Source organism: Paramormyrops kingsleyae, chromosome 24, assembly GCF_048594095.1.
Source record: "Paramormyrops kingsleyae isolate MSU_618 chromosome 24, PKINGS_0.4, whole genome shotgun sequence".
NCBI lineage: Eukaryota > Metazoa > Chordata > Actinopteri > Osteoglossiformes > Mormyridae > Paramormyrops > Paramormyrops kingsleyae.
Window position 1 is genome coordinate 13125285 of NC_132820.1, and position 16961 is coordinate 13142245.

Sequence of the window (16961 nt, forward strand, 5' to 3'; positions counted from 1 at the left end):
TCACCTTTGGGGCTTGTATATGTTTTAGAACCATTAGCGATTTGTTGAGATTAGCAATAAAAGAATCAAGCATGCATTAGGAGTTACGCCTAACGTATCAACACGTTCCTTAAATTCCCTAATGCAAAAAGCCTTATATATGTTGTGGGATACAGCAGCTTATACGCGAGTTCAGGAGGTTTCCATCGTGGCTGAGCTTTTTGAAGGACCGTAAGCTTGTATTAAAGGTGTTAAATAAGCAGAGGACGCGGCGTGTAGACGCGATTAGCCGCCTTAGCGCGGGCGGCTTTGCTCCTCTACTGAGTCGCGCCGGAGCGCCATTCCGGTGCCTTTGCATGTTCATCAACGCAATTATTACTGCCGTCGGAAGACTGGCTTTATTACTGAGAAAGGGAACCAAAAAGTAATGGAGCGCTAAGTACCATGCATGACGCGTGGATTTGAAAGATGACTGTAATTATGCTGTTTTTTAATGCTTTGTTTTGTTTGGGAGCGGTTATGCTTTTAAATTGAGACAATTTCTGTGTTTTATTGGCGCCGTTTGTGGGTTATTAGAAAGGTGCTGTTTAAACAGGATATCTACCCATCTGTTTAGGGGTGTGGCGAGCAGCACGCGGGAACTAACCACACCCAGACGGCACTGGAACGGGATTCAAACACACAATCCTGGAGGTGTGATTGTGGCAGCAGCTTCACCTCATTATGCTGTGATGTCTCCTCAGTGACATTTAGGCCGGATTCTGGATGATTCTATGGACCCAGACACCAATATCAGCTTTTTGCACCTGCGCCGTGGTACAGGAATGCAGGGTTTTGTCACCCTTGGTGACGGGTGACATCCCAGTGTCTCAGGGTGACTCACCCCCACGGTCTCAGCCACCCGGTCTGGGAGGGGCTTTGAGAAGATTAGAAGGAAAATAAACCGCATGATGTAAACAAACTCCAACTGGGGGGGGGTGGCAGAGCGGGCGCTCAGGGGCGAGATAAAAGCATCTGAGCGTTCAGGTGGGGGTGCAGTCTGGCGCCCCATATGGGAAACATCTCCTCACTTTTGTTTCCCTGCACTTAACCGCCGGCTCTATCAAAGCTGTCCCGGATTATCCAGTCAGTCATTATCGCTCGTCATTCTGACCCAGTCCTGAGGAGCTTGGGAGTGTGATGCTTCTGTGGCCATTGGGGGGGCCGTGGCTGTGCCGGGGTGGCTTTACTCGTTGATTTGGTAGCTCCATTACTATCTATGCACGTTTGTACCTGTGTCTGTTTGCAGGTCCTGGTTTGTTTAGACAAAATCTGCGTCTTTACAGCAGATGTTGAAAAAGTCCGCCCCCCCACACACACACGTAAACAAAAGTGCCCCCCCAGGCCTCCATTACAGAGACTTATGCAGCTCCTGAGTTGGGTAGGATACCCAGCCCTGCTCCTAATATGCTAGAGGGCTCCCTCTACTGTTGATGGTGGGCCATGGCACATCATGCTGAATGTGCAGCACCTGCAACTCAAGTTGAGTCACTGTCCATGTCTTAAAGGGCCGGCTGCCCCTCAAAATCCCCAAATCGGTCCCCAGCCCACCCGAAGCGTGGCATAGGTCTCGACGTGGCCCCTTGGGGTGCGCCTCATGCAGCAAGTCTCCCACTTGATCTCACGAAGGCCACGTGCCGTATTTGTTCTCTTAGATGGTTCCATATAGTTCAACACACTCTCAACTGCCGGGTGGAGATTGGGAGAAGGTTAACGTTTCTGCCGAAATGCCCGTTAATTGCGGCCTGAGGCCCCTGTTTACAAACGGCTTCAGTATGACACCAAAACACGCTGATTGTATCCAATATCCATGCTGTCGTGGGAACGAGGGGGTGAATCCGGCCCCCACACACCCCTACACTGTTGTCAGTCCAAAGTGCTTCAGCCAGCTGGGTAGGTAAACTAACCCACAAGTGCTCCTGGATAAATCTGTCTGGCTACCTGATTTTCTGAAAGATCCTGCTTTCTGGGTCTTGTTCTGTTCTGAGGTTGCAGTCCAATGAAGTTATGGTCATCCTGTTCTGGAGGTGCGGCCGCTTTTAAAGGTCTCTAGCCCTCTCAGTGACCGTGGTCCTTGCGACATCATTTACCGGTTGCGGTTCCTGCAGCCTTATTTAACGGTCGCGGTCCTTGAGACCCCATCTGACGGTCGCGGTCCTTGAGACCCCGTCTGACGGTCGCGGTCCCGCTTCAGAGGCTGCTTGTGGCGTTTGTACCGCAGTCCCAGAAGGAGCTTCATCACTTAAACGATGCTGAATAATTAAGCAGCTCACACTGTGGCAATCACGAGATGCTGCTTACCATAGAGCTTTCTGCTATAGCGAGTCGTCAGCAGTTTGAATGTTTTTATTTATTTATTAAATGCTCGGTAAAGTGCTTCGCCTGTTGATTTTGCTTCCAAATTGGGTATAAAGTGTGTTACAGTGCACTTACCTACTGCGTTAAATGAGTTCAATTAGAAATGTATGCATCGCTCTTTGACATCCAACAGGGAGGTGAGGTATGTGGGTATCATGTGAAATTAAGTGCCAGTTAAGTAGCCATGTTTGTGCTGGACTGATGTTATTGATGGTCTGTTTATCACTCAGGTCCTGGTTGTCTGGTGCCAAAGGTCTATGCCGCTGTGTCTTCTGTGTGGTTCGCCTTCATGTCACTTCCCAGAGTCAATTTTATGCTGACGATGGGAGTTTAGGATGGGAGTCTTCTGTTCCATCTGAATCACTTACAAATGCTTTTCTTGGATAATGAATTTAATTCACTAGGGGGTGTCAGAGAACAAACTGCATGTATTTTGATGGCAGCTGCTAAATGGATAGTTATTATTAGAATCCAGAAGGCAGGCATATCGTTTTCTTTATCACAACACTTTATTGTAGCGCTCAGCTCTGATTTTAATTTCTCATTTTTGGCTACTTTGCATTTTTTATTTACAATGCAGCAGCAAAAATGCATTATCTTAACATCACTGAGTCTCTTACAGATTAATCATAAGTTTATAGGAGTGCAGCAGTCAGTATAAGGAGTAATATCCGTATACAGTGGTACCTCAGTTCTGTAACTCATTAGAACTCGAATTTCTTAAAAGTCGAACCAACCAGTTCGAAAAAAAATTACCTAGGACTCGATCTGAATCTCAGAAGTCAAACCGTGAACGCCGACCTAAGATAACTTGTACATGCGAGGAAATGAGTCACGCTGCACGTCTCTCAGTGGAAACAAAGGGTAACGCTTCAGTCTCAGCCTCGCATTCGCTGTGATGGCATCGTGCATGTTTACACTAATTGAATACATATATTTAGACAGTAAAAATACATTTAGACAATGATAGAGAGTAACAGTAATTGTTATATAATAAAATACATTTTTAAATGAAGATTGCTTATTAATTATTTTAATATTAATGATAAACCATTACTACATTTAATTATAATAATATTGTTGTGCCGAGCGGGGACGGAACAGAGACAAAGGCGCAGACGTCAGGGTATCGGGGAATATGGGGTTAATTACAGGTAAGGCAGGCAAAACGCAGACAGACAATACAATGACCGGACTAGGGAAGCAAACTGAAACATGGACTAATGACAACAACCAGAAACAGCTGATCACACTGGGATTACACACGGGGTTAACGAGGGGGCGTGGCACACAGAAGGAGCGGACGATCAGGGCAGGACACATTGTTTTTTTAACATTACATATTGTTTGGATACATTTATTTTCTTACTTTACAAATTACTGTTTTGATAAATGTGCTTAGATGTGTTTAGTACAGTATATGCTCTTCTTGTTTTATCCGGTTCATTTTGTGTTTAAATGCTAAAAAAAAAAAACATATTTAGGCGTAATTTTTTGGGGCCGGGAACCAATTAATTGGTCTTCCATTATTTCTTATGGGGAAAATTCGATCAGAATTCAAACTTTTTAGGATTCGATCCGGAGTTCTGAACGGATTAAGTTCGAGTTCCGAGGTGCCACTGTACTTTTTAATAAAAGCTGTTGTCACAGGTCCACCTTACCACTAGAGGGCAGTCTCATGCCCTTCTGAGTCATAGCTTTGCAAAAGAAAACCATGATGGACCTTGACACTTACACTAATTAAACTTGACTGGGATCCTATATAAGCAGCTTTCTTATCTTGAGTTCCGGTCAGGATGTTAGTTTTCCTGACGCTGATGGCTGTTTCTCTTAGACCGTTTGTCCGTCTGACATTGGCGTCCGCCTTCCTTTGATGCAGTACTTCCTGGTTTGATCTAAATTTGGGTCCGTCTCCGTTCTCCGGATTGCTGTTGGTTCTGGGGGCTCAACAAAAATGACAGCCTGCTACTGGGCGACAGCCAGCGAGCACCTAGAAGCCAGTTTGTTATGTCTAGAGAACCAGTTTGGAATTTGTATATTAGCAGGGTTGTGAGTTTGAGCCACAATCGATCTCCGCATGTAGAGTATGAAGAGGCTGCCTCTGATGATAGGAAAATGTAGTCCTGGTGATTTAGTGACTGTAAATTTCCGTCGAGTGTGAGCATATCCAGTGATGGACTGGTGTCCTGTCTGGGTGAAATTATCCTTACGCCCTTAGCAACTAAATCAGTCTGACACTGGACAGCTCAGCAGTTATTGAAACTGTGTGGATGTTACTTGATATGAATTTTAATATATTATTAATCACATGGCCCAGGCGTGAATGCTAATTACGTAGTTTTCATACAAATTGGTTACATGTCTGCTTGATTTATGATCATTAGGCAGTGGACATGTTTATTAATTCATCCATCAATCATCCAGCCGCTAATTCTGGCCTGGGTCTCAGGGTGGGTCTATGTGTTCAGTAATTCATTTATTTTTAAAGCAATTTAAAAACTCTAACTTATCTAATTTTAACTGCAAACACCAGAGAGGTAAATCACAGCTAAATCTATTCACTTTTGGTTCTGTTCTGAGGTTGCAGTTTGGTGCGGTTGCGGTCATCTTGTTCTGAAGGTATGGCTGCTTTTAAGGGTCTCTAGTCCTGTTCAGTGACTGTGGATCTTCTGGTCTTATTTAACAGTCATGGTCCTGGTGGTCTTACCTAACAGTCGTGGTCTGGGTGGTCTTATTTAACGGTCACGGTCCTGGTGGTCTTACCTAACAGTCGTGGTCTGGGTGGTCTTATTTAACGGTCACGGTCCTGGTGGTCTTACCTAACAGTCGTGGTCTGGGTGGTCTTATTTAACGGTCACGGTCCTGGTGGTCTTACCTAACAGTCATGGTCTGGGTGGTCTTATTTAAGGGTCACAGTCCTTGGTGGACTTAACGGTCATGATCCTGCTTCAGAGGCTGCTTGTGGCTGCAGTTCCAGAAGGAGCTTCATTACTTAAATTACGCTGAATAATTAAGCAGCTCACACTGTAGCAATCAGAGGTTGCTGTTATTTTCTAATTTAACGAATTTACACTGAAGATGTAAATCACACCTAAATTTATTTGCCTACCAGGAGCGCTGTTTGTGTCACTGAATTAATCAAATCTCCGAAATATGATTGAAATTTGCCCTAATCTTGCATTTTCAGTTTCAGCCGAGTTTTACGCGATTTATGCGTTTTTGCCATTCAAAGGGTTTTATTCCTGACATGCAGGAACGAAGCGGTAATGATTTCTCGAGGCTTGGAAACGTACATTAAGTTTCTTACAGCAAACTTTGAAGTAATAGTCAAAATAATGCCAATGAGTAAGTTTGTCAGTCTGCAAACTGCATGTCCTACACATTGAATAATATCGGTTAGTGGCCCTAATATTGTCACATTTTACGAGGCAGACAATTAAGTGTAAAATGAGGCAGTGGTGTGACTAATTTAGGGTAACTTCAGATTAGCATGAAGCAGGTGAATGTTTGCGGTTCACGTTAATGTTGATAGCCACATCTGTTAGTGATATTTAACGGTCTGCCATGTGAGCACTAATGATTTCTCTTGTTTTTTCTGCACAAAAATAATTTGCAGCTACAAATGTGAATATGGGGTTACGGGGATATCAGCCTAGCAAACACATCACCTTGTTTTAATCAGCGTTGCATCGTACGTGACAAAAAGGTGAATATCTGCTAATGTCGTTGTAGCATAAACACAACATTAACGTGACGCCAGAATAACCAAAACAGCGGCCAAATAATTTAACTGCAAAATAAATTCCTTTAATGGCCCTGTTACTCGTATCAAATGTAATGCTTCAAGTTAAAGAGGTAAAAGTTTGAGAATGCAAAGCGCAGAGCTTATGACAGGATGTAGAGCAAATAGCAAGTAGGACCTACATGGCTGGGAACTCATGGCTCAAGTCTGGAGAAATATATATCTAATCACGCAACTTCCTCTCTGAATGATTTAGAAACTGACCTCCATTCTGGGCCCTGACCTGACAACATTCTGGTTACCTGTATTAGCACTGAATCATTTTCTTATCTGCAGTGTTAAATAGCTTGTGGGAATTTTACTTACACAAAAATGTTCTGAGGGCAGAACGAAAAATGATTGATTCAGAGAGATAACCAATCAGATTGTAGAGGAGGTGGGTCCGAGCATCTACAGGAGGGAGCACCAACCAATCAGATGTCTTGGTGTCTTGGACTCACCTCCTCAACAATCTGATTGGTTATCTCTCTGAATCAATCATTTTTCGTTCTGCCCTGAGAACATTTTTGTTTAAGTGAAATTCCCAAGAGCCATTAAATAAATCTTAACTACAGCTGCACCTATATAGCTGAGGATTGTAACCCCAGCCCCCATTGATCCTAGTGATTCCCACAATCTGTGTTGGGGTGTGGGCTGTGTTATTAACTTCAACAGGACCATTTGGCTCACAGGAGACTGCTGAAGCGCCACAGGAAATAAGTGATAAAACTATCGACTAGAATAGATTTAAATCATTCTGTTTATCAAGTGATTACTCAACTGGTAGGGTCTACATTTCCTTAGTTACTACAGATGGTTGGTGGTTGTTTGTTTGTTTGATTGGCGTATAGTTTCTGCTCAGTGTATACTCAAAAGATTTAAAGAAAATGATTTGAATTACCAGGGGCTTACAAGCAAGTCAATGTAAGATACTCACCTAACACGAGACGTCTATATACCAATTTTCTTTTTATTTAATAGTGGATCACCAGACTTGCCTTGGAAAAGGGATGGCTCATTAAAACCTTGATGGTTGTTGTTACGATATTAACTTTAACCCACCCGAAATTAAGCATGCATGAAACCCAAGGGTTTCTCAAGGACAGAGGACACTGACGCTGTTATTTAAGAGCAATATCAGAAATAAGTCCATTTGTAAGCATTTCTGCACGAGTTAATGACAGTTCATTGCAGGACGGGGAGCAGTATTGGCCAATGCTCTATTTTTAGAAGCGATTTTCTTTTAATTGACGGGATATTGGGGGGCGGGTGCAGCTCCGGTAAGGTGTGCAGATTGATCTGCCCCGGCAGTGTGCTTGTTATCCCTGCGGATCAAAAACTGGCATAGTGTAATCTATAAGCCGGACCCATGCGGCTCTGCGTTTCCTGGCTATTTTCGGTAAGCCTGCCATCCTCCCCGCATCAGCGCCGGGCTCCCCTGCCACCGGCGGCCCCTCATCGATCGCATTCCCGCCGCGCAAACACACCGCGGCGGCTTATTGAAACTAGGAATCTCCGCTAGTCACGCTAATCCCCCCTCATTTCTCTGGTTGAGCCGTTTCATAAATCTCCCTCATCCCATTACGAGAGAGAAAGGTCTTATCTCCGATTAGGTAGATTCACAGTGAGAAGTGATATCATTATAAAAAAAAACAATTTCTGCTGATATTAGCGCACAATTAACGGGAGAGTGACGTCTCAGTCCAAGCGCCCTTTCAGTAACCCGGTCTAATACGGACAGATGCACGGAAAACCCACGATATGCCCGTCATCGTTTTGCCGATATGAATTATTTCAACATGCTGGGGAGCAGGTATCAGAAGAGAGGGAGGTTCAGTTTGCAGGAAGGAGCCAGTTTCTTCCCAGCTTCGGCAATGTAACAGGTTTAAGAAACACGTCCCAGGCGTAAGTGTGAAACCCGGACTGTGAATTGTAATTTTTGATACTTTTTGCACTCGCCTTTCTCGTGGTTCAGAGGGAGTATTTTTAACAGTGAAAATCTGGGTTACCGTCTTACTGCCGGGACCCGAACAGCCTGTCTCTTACCTACGCCCTCTGGAGCCTTGCTTTGGGGCTCCATCCTACGTTCACACCGATGAATAACGGTTTTTAATGTCACTAATTCAGAGCTAAAGGGCCTCGGGGAGTCACGTGGTCCCAGGGAATCCCATTGCGGGGGGGGGGGGGGTATTGCCACAGGCACTGGTAAGATATCCTGACAGACTGTATGAGTCATATTCGTAAAACAAATGATCCCAGCGCAGTGTTTCCCCAGGAACATCAGTTTGGTTATTTCCGGAGCGTGGGGGACAATGTGGGAGCCCCGCCTACCCCCCCCCCCCACCTGATTAGCATTTTTACAGGTTATTTTAATGCCTTTTAATCTCCATCTTAATTGCTCCGTAGTGTGAACCTTGGCAGGAGTCAGTGTGGGGCCGTTTGGAACAGCGTTCAGTCAAACCCGAGCGCTGATCGCTAGGCCTGGACAGCGCACACACCCCTGGTAGTATGCCCTTCAAACAACATGCACAAAATGGGGACGAGGTCCCTTTAAGAAAAACAAAGGAGCACTTCTGCACAAATTAATAGAAACACCGCCACCCCCCTCCCATAACCTTATGCATACTGTCGATCTCTGGATGGTCCCTCCCACTCCAGACAGACCACCAAGTGAGGGGAGTCCTTTTTCTTTTTTGTTTTAAATTGCTCACCCCTCTTTCTGACTATCAGGTTCCTGAGCATGTGATCGGGAAATCGTAGGCCGGGAATACAGACCCACGGAGAGCGCTCCGGGACCGGGGAGAATCTGGCGCCAGTCAGAACAGTTCCCTGATCTGGCCTGGACCGTGGTGGGGGGGGGGGACAGCTTGGGACTCTTGATAAAAATAGCCAATGACGTTAGGGTGGCGTTTTTGACGACCCCCCCCTCCCCCGGCCCGTAATCTGTCGCAGGATGAAGAGCAGCCGGGTGTGTGTGGGGGACCGGCCCAAATCCCGCTCGCTTTCCTGTCTCTCAGCATCCGACCAGGTGCCGTTTGGGATGCTGGCTGCCTGCCCAGACTCGGTTGGTGTCCCGTATCGGACCAGAACCTATGAGACGCATATGGGTCTTACAGCACTGCAGTGGTGGGTGGGCAGGAGCTGGTGGAACCTCGTTGAAATTAACGATGACGACACGTTGCGTAAAAGCCCCAACCTCTGACAGGCGGATGGTTCTTGGCTTCAGTAACTTCGTCCGTTAAAATTTCAGATTTAATTTTAACATCTTCGCTTCAAATACGTAATAAGAGGATGAGGATACCCCCCCCCCCCTCCCATCTGGAGCTGAGCGTGATGTCGTGTACTGGAGGATCGGCGGCGGGTCTGCTAGTGACCTCAGATGGCCTGGGATCTGACCCACCTCCCACCCGGCGCTTCCCAGGACGGGCCCGGGATCGACCCGAATCCTAATCGGATAAGCAGTTACTGGATGAATCTGGATGAAAATCCTGTAAATCCAAAGAACCTTAATTTGGTCGGTGAGTGGACTGGCGTGGGGGGGGGGGGGTCTGATTGGCTTTTAGTTAAACGTGCAGGCGTGGGGGTGGCGAGGACTTTGCGCTGCAGGTCAGCCCAACGCTGGCCTTTCAATTACAGCAGAGAAGCGACCCCTCCCCCTGCCCCCACCCTCCCCCGAGGGGGCTGTTCTGATCCCGGTCGATAACGGTGCAGATTCCTCCATATTCTCATCCTCTGTTCTCCGAGGCTCTATAGCGATCGTCCCAGGAAACAAAGCGGACCGGACTGGTTCTGACTCTTCTGCTGAGGGTTCGGTAGTGTTTCAGACGACCCCGTCTCCTCCAGTGGGTCTCTCTAATGATGTGAGCATGCTCTGGCAGCCTGGGGAGGGGGGTGTAGGAAAATTGATTGTGTGGGTGCTGCATCTGTGCTTACATTTGGCGAGAGGAACAGGAGTTTGGGTCAAATATGGAGGAGGGGGTGGATTGTCCTTATTAATTCATGTATTTGTTTTTATTTATACATCAGATGTATACAATTAGAAATTTTGCACAAAATAATGACGATTCATAACGTCCCACTGATTTTTCAGCCGTTTGCCCGCGCGAGTGGAATGTGGGAATCTCGAGAGTTTTCCGCGCTGTGACGGCTCTTGCTTCAGAGCTTCTCTTTATTTTGCACCTTGTCCAGGTGCCTGGGTGGGAATTCTCCTGGAGCACGGAGGATCCCCGTGGGCAGAGCTCACGGCCGGTGGGGGTGGCTGGGGGGGAGCATGGAGGAGACCAGTGCCTGTAAATAATTCAGACCCACAGATGGGCTGCCCGGGTGTCTCTGTGCAAAAGGTCGCCCCCCCATAACCCTGCCTACCTCCGATTCCCTATAGCAGGCTGGAGTCGTCTGGGGCCACTCTGAGGATTCTGCTCAAATATTCCATCGCCACCGGTCTGCAGAGGGCCGGCAGTGACTCTACATTGTGTTCATAGAGTTTGCATAGCAAATAACCAGCGCTGTGTTTGATAGGGGGCTCCTAGACTCCATGATTTCAGCTGGGTAGGTTGCTGATTTTATTACTGAACACACAGAAGGGGGACCGTGGACCTCAGAAGAGGAGCGCAGAACTCAGAACGTGTAACACAGAATTGGAAGCGTGGAAGTCAGAACAGGGAGCGTGGAACGTAGAACATGCAACATGGAACACAGTTCAGGAAATGTGGCTCATTGAATGGGGAGTGTATAGCGCAGAATTGGAAATGTGTAATGCAGAATGGGGAGCGTGGACAAGATAGACAAAATAGAGATTCTATTTCCCATGCGTGCTGCAGGCCCCAAATCTGCGACGGGGGGGTGGGGGTTGGGGTGTGTGTGTGTGTTGTCCTCCACGTCAGGCCTCAGAATGTTGCCAAGCTGGTAGTTAATGATGAACCCCGTAATTGTGAGTAACACCCCCCGCGTGTAAACAAAAATCCACTGAGCAAGAATGAAAGGCGAGATGGGGCGAGCGGGGGGGGGGGGGATTCCTTGTGAAGACAGCGGCATCACCCAACGTGCAAGTCGGCATGACTCACGGGACGCCGGTCATTCCCAGTGAATGCCTGTTATCCCCAGGCCGGTGGCTGGTGGCCGGCGCAGCGTCCTCTTAGCATTCAAGCTAACTAGACAGAAGTGACACCTCCAATACGCTTCCAGCATTTTCACACTCCGGCTCACTTCCTGCTCCCTCTCCGCCATCTCCACCCCCTTAAAAGCATGCTTTCGTCTTTATGTGCCTTGAGATTTCCGATGTTGATGCAATCATGAGACAGCAGGAGGTGTAGCAGTTAAGGGATCCAGTTGAATCCGAACAGCTTGGGTAACAAGCCGTCGGCGTTTGTGGGATTTCTGTGTACGTGATTAGTGGCATTTGGGGGATGAAACCCCCTGTTAAAATGATAAATCTATACCTGCAAAGACCTTTCCAGCAGTGACTATAATTAGGTATTATACCCTCACTGCAGAGACACCAGCCTGGGCATTAATCCTGCAATCGTGAGGTTTGTGTAACCTTGCACCAGGCATCCTGATAAAATATTCCACGTCCTGGCCACATCCCTTGGGTCTCTCTCTCTTTCTCGCTCTCCCTCTCTCTCTCTCTCTCTCTCCCTCCCTCCTCCTCACACCTCGGATGGGTCATTCAGCTACTTCCTGCTTGACGGGGCCATTTTTGGGGGCAAGACCCCCCAAAGCACTGGGGTGAAACGCAGAAACACCCCCGATCCGTCCGCTGATATTTGCAAACTCTGCCGGCACGTGTATTTGTTACAGGGCCTGGCATGATCATGTTAGTGTTCAGTAGGAGAGAGAGAGAGACAGAGAGGAAGGCAGAGGACAACTTCCTGTGAAGGGCAGACCCCCACCTTCTCCCGGGCCTAAGGCGATCGATAACGTGCATCGCGAGACGCTGACGTACAGCCACCATGACTTGCGTTCTGAGGGCTGGATCTGGTACTTTTTGACTGCTTCTCTTTTTTTTTACCCCTCCCCCCCCTCCCAGAATGAAATGCTGGGTATTTATAAAGCCAGTGCGGGGCATGGGCAGTCTGCATCTCATGGGCGGTCTGCATCTCCTGCCATGGGCCACATCCCAATCTCCCGCTCTGAAGCTCCTCCCCCTTCAGCTCTCATGTTTAAACGTCCCCAGATTTTTTATGTAGTCTTTCTTTCACGTGTACTTCAGTTTTATGGGTTCAGCTAAATCTATTTTCTGTATATAAGTCTTGTGTAAGATATATAAGACTTTCAGGAATAGGACGCATGATCCCTCAGAGAGATTAAGTTTGCCCGAATCGGTTTCCAAATGCCATTTTTCAGGTCATTTTACCTGAACTGGCAGAGCAGAGATTTGTTTGCTCGTTTGTTTGCTTGCTTGTTTGTTTTCTTGCTTGCTTGTTTGCTGGTTTCTTATTACAGTTCCCTTTGCAATGGACTTGTTCTGTATTCCCATTGGTCATTTTGGTCTGTTCTGGGTGTCTGTGTCCCCAGGGGGACCTCAGGTCTGTACCTGTGGATTCATTCCCCCAAATCCCTGTTGTCTTTGGGAATTCCACCCTCATTCAGTATGGTGGCCATCTCAGTCAAGCCCTCCTTCCCAGGACGCCGTTTCGATTTTTCCAGGAGGGGATGCGAGTCACATTTCTGGAGGGGGGGGCCTTGCTGATCACCTGACATCGCTGTGGTTCTGCAATCATATGACACGGGCCTGACTGAACGGGGGCCCAAGCAAACGCGGTCAGATCGACATCCCAACTTCGGCCTAGGTTTTACCGCATGTCTCCCATCTCGGCTCTCGACATGAGTGCGCGTGTCAACTTTTGGACGTTCTACAACCCAGCAGTGAACAAATCGAGCCGTCGCAATGTTGTGCAGCCTTGCTGTGGACACAGGCCGGTGTCATTATTTATTCAGCCAAAACTTTCGGACAGATGTGCTCCGGACATGCAATTAGCAAACCATGTTTTTTTCTGCCTGGGGAGGGAGGAGTGTTCAGAGCAGATGACTAAAAAAAAAAGTTTTTCAAAGAGAAATTGTGTCTCTCGTTCCCTTCAGACATTACAGTAATTATCTATCTCTGCAAACCACCACACAGATGTTAACGTCGCATAAGATTGCACTACCACAGGACACACGACTGATAGATACTGTAAGTTATTTTTCCAAGCTTGTTTACTCACAAACATTTTCCAGGAACTGGGGCTTTATATCCGAACCATTAGCTGGCAGTTCCAGTGCCAGTTACCATCCCAGTTACCGAAAACCACCATGCAGAATGAATGACTAAATGGCCAAAGACTTTTGCTGCAGAAGTGCAAGTGTGAAAAAAAAATGTTTCCTGAAACAAAAAAAGGTGTGATTTTTTTTTTTTTTGGTTTTACCACATGTGGAGGGTGGTGGGTCAGAACAAAGGCAAAAATCAGCAGGCTTTGGTCTAAAAAAAAGTGTTTATTTTACATTTTCAGAAACACCTTCTCAAGGATCAAACTGTAACACCTCTCTGTCTGTGATTGGCTTACACCTAGCCACCTCCCACAACCCTGACCAGGATAAAAATGGATGGATGGATGGATGGATGTGACACATAGCTGTAAGCTTCTAGTACTCTTCCCAAATCTGACAGTCTGGCTTCATTTTAACCCTAACATGACCACAAGCCTGAACCAGGTCAGCCATGACACATACAGGATCTATCACCACTGACATGCGACTTATAATTCGAACCCCTGGCCGCCACCCTGCCTCCCTGCAGCTTGAGCAGGGTGAAGTGGTGACACTTTAAAAGTGGTTATTCCGGGTTAAGTACGGAAGTCATGGCAGCAGTCTGCCGGTGGTCCCGTTCAGCGCCTTAACTCGCAGGTTAATGAGGCCGCGAGGCCTCAGCTCGGCGCGGGGGGGGCTTTAATTACACCCCCCGTCACCGGAGTGCGTCCCCCGGCTCCGCGTTCCGTGGTCGTCATGGTCTCCAGCTGAACTTGCACTCTTTTTGTACTTTACCACGTTGACATTTCCTTAGTACGTTTACCACCGCTTGTTAGAGATAAAATGATCTTCCTTCATAAGCGTTTCTATATCTTTAATGCTTTGTCTGATGCTTTATTTGCTTGTATTCTAGCTGCAGGTCAGCCTGTGCGCTGGATACGCATCACGCTGCCGTCGTTCCGTCCTGCGTCGCTATGGAAGGACTTCCGTTCACCTGAGATGCGACTGAGCTGCAAAACATAACAGAAAACGATTTTTTGCACAAGTGTTGTCATAAAAGTGTGTTCACAGGCCATTCTCTCAAACTAGTAAGGCTGCAATTGTAACGCTACCGTAATATTAACATTGCATTACTTACAAAATTTCCGCTACAAAATATGTTTTATGTCACGCAAAATATTTTTGAATAATAGAATTTTTCTTGGAACGAACATCAATATGTTTCCAGAGGAACTATGTCAACACAGTAGGTTTCTATAAAGGGAAATTTATTTCACTATTGAAAAATGTATTTCAAGAGTTACGTTGAAATAAGAGTCGCCTGAGGAGCCGACAGCGGTTCGCACTCTGGTCCTTAGGGGGCGCTGAAGAGCAGCGCGTCTCACGCAGGGTGCGAAAATGCCCGCACATCTGCAAAGTGGCAGAGGTGGGGGTCACACCGCAGAGGTTAATGGCGGGTCACAGGAGACTAATTAGAATATCAATCAAGTGCCTGCCAGTGGGGGGTGGGGGGGGCACCATCTCCATGTGTGCAAGCTCAGCTTGGACAGTGCCTTTTCTCAGGGACTCGGCCCCCCCTCTCTGCCGGCCTTTCGGATCACGTCCGTCAGCATGGCGACACTGCCGACGGTGACCACTGATGCACAGAGAAGTGACATCGCTTCCGAGGGCCCAGAAACACTGTGTGTTATTTTGTTTTCATTTACCCTTGTGCTTCTGGCGTTGCCATGTCATCAAACTCAACGCGGCAGTGTTCCTCCCCTGTGTGGCGTCTCCGGAATATGTTTACATGCTGTAAATGACACTCATTTGACACGCGTCGCACCTTCCCCGTCTTTTAAATAATGAAGTCACGGGTTTTTTAAGTGATTCCATTAACCTGATGTATGCATCCAGGTTTGGACATGCGAGAGAAGAGGCTGACTCAAGTCACGCAAATCAATCCCACTATTACAAGGACATCATGTGAAAATGATCATTCTAAGGTCGAGTCCAGGGCATGTGTACCGTGGTACAAAATTGATGGGGCTCATGTCCTCTTTCTGAGTGCAGCGTTAACTACTCAGCATCTTACACTGAAGAACCTCAGAGGTACATAAACTGTAGAAAGATGGACGGATCTGTTTCTATTATGCCACATATTGTTGGAAACTGGGTGCAGTGTGTATTCGCTGTCAGTTTGGACGTGAAAGGCCGTCCTCACTGCTGCCTGTGTGCAGGCAGTGGACAGTACACCGTGTTTGCCAAAAACACCATTTCCCTTCTGATGGGACGGGTTACGTCAGTGAGATTTGATTGTGCCAAATCTGTTAGCTTGAATCACATCAAGCCCATCTGCGGGATTATGGCTGGTGCATTGGTATTTATTTAGGGGAAATCTTTCGGCGGGGAGCTTTTATTGTGGGGAGGTTCCTATATGTAGGGACATGGCTTGGGGAAATATTTATTATTCATCATTATTGTTTATCACTTTTATCTCCTCAGGGGGTTTAATCCATCTACGGGCTGCAGTTACACCCCAAAAAGCCCCCCCCCCCCCCCCCACAGAATGCATTAATGTGAGTTTTAGAGGTGCTCATTAATACTTCGGCTGTAGAATTAGGTGATGGATTGTTACTGGGGGTCTATAAAGAACGGAGAGGCACACACTCCTCGCATCGATTTCACAGAACCTGCTGAACAGACATTTATCGTGCTGCACATTTGGAATGAAGTGCGGCATTTATGTGCACCGGCCCGCGGTCACCATGTGCCACAGGAGGAGGGAATCATTCCGCCTTTGTCTCCCAGCATCTGTCTCTCGCAGTAAAATATCACGCCTTTTGGATTCAAAGCTGTCCATCAGGCAAATGTGGCTAAGCTGATATACGACACATTTTTAGTATAAAAACGTGCACTTGTACCACTGCTGTGTTTTACCTGTAACGTTTAGGAGTTTAGTAGTGTCCCCCGAGGATTCATCTTCATAAATTCATAACATAAATACAGAGGGGGGAAAATTCAGGTTCAGAAAGTACAAATCCAGACCAAGATTTTGTTCCAACCGACCAATTGAGCATAAAAACTAATGTTCACAGAGTATTCAACTGGTCAGTTGGAACAAAATCTTGATCTGGATTTATACTTTCTGAATCCGAACTTTCCATCTCTGCACAAATATAGTATGAATGAATGTGAATATTTTGCAGAAGAGGTGTAAGGTGTCCATTTTAGGGTTGGACGGTGAGGAAGGGATTGGATTGATAGGTTACTGCGTTGCTAAGGTATAAATCTTCATATATATAAAAAATTTGTTTTTTTCATTTTTTTTTTTAATTATTTTTTATTATGTTTTTTTCATATATAAGTACGAAGTTACAAATCACATTATTCATAACATGCAGCATTTAAAAAGACTTAAATTACACAATGAAATTACGGCTGGCAAATATTTCACGATGTTAAAAATGCCTGCGCATGTCACACCTCGTCATTAGCCTGGAATCTGACAGGCAGACAGATTCGCGGCTCACTGTCAGCTGGGACCTGGTGTGCGGGGGGGTGGGGGGGGGCGCCCCCGGGGTCTGTCACTTCCCTG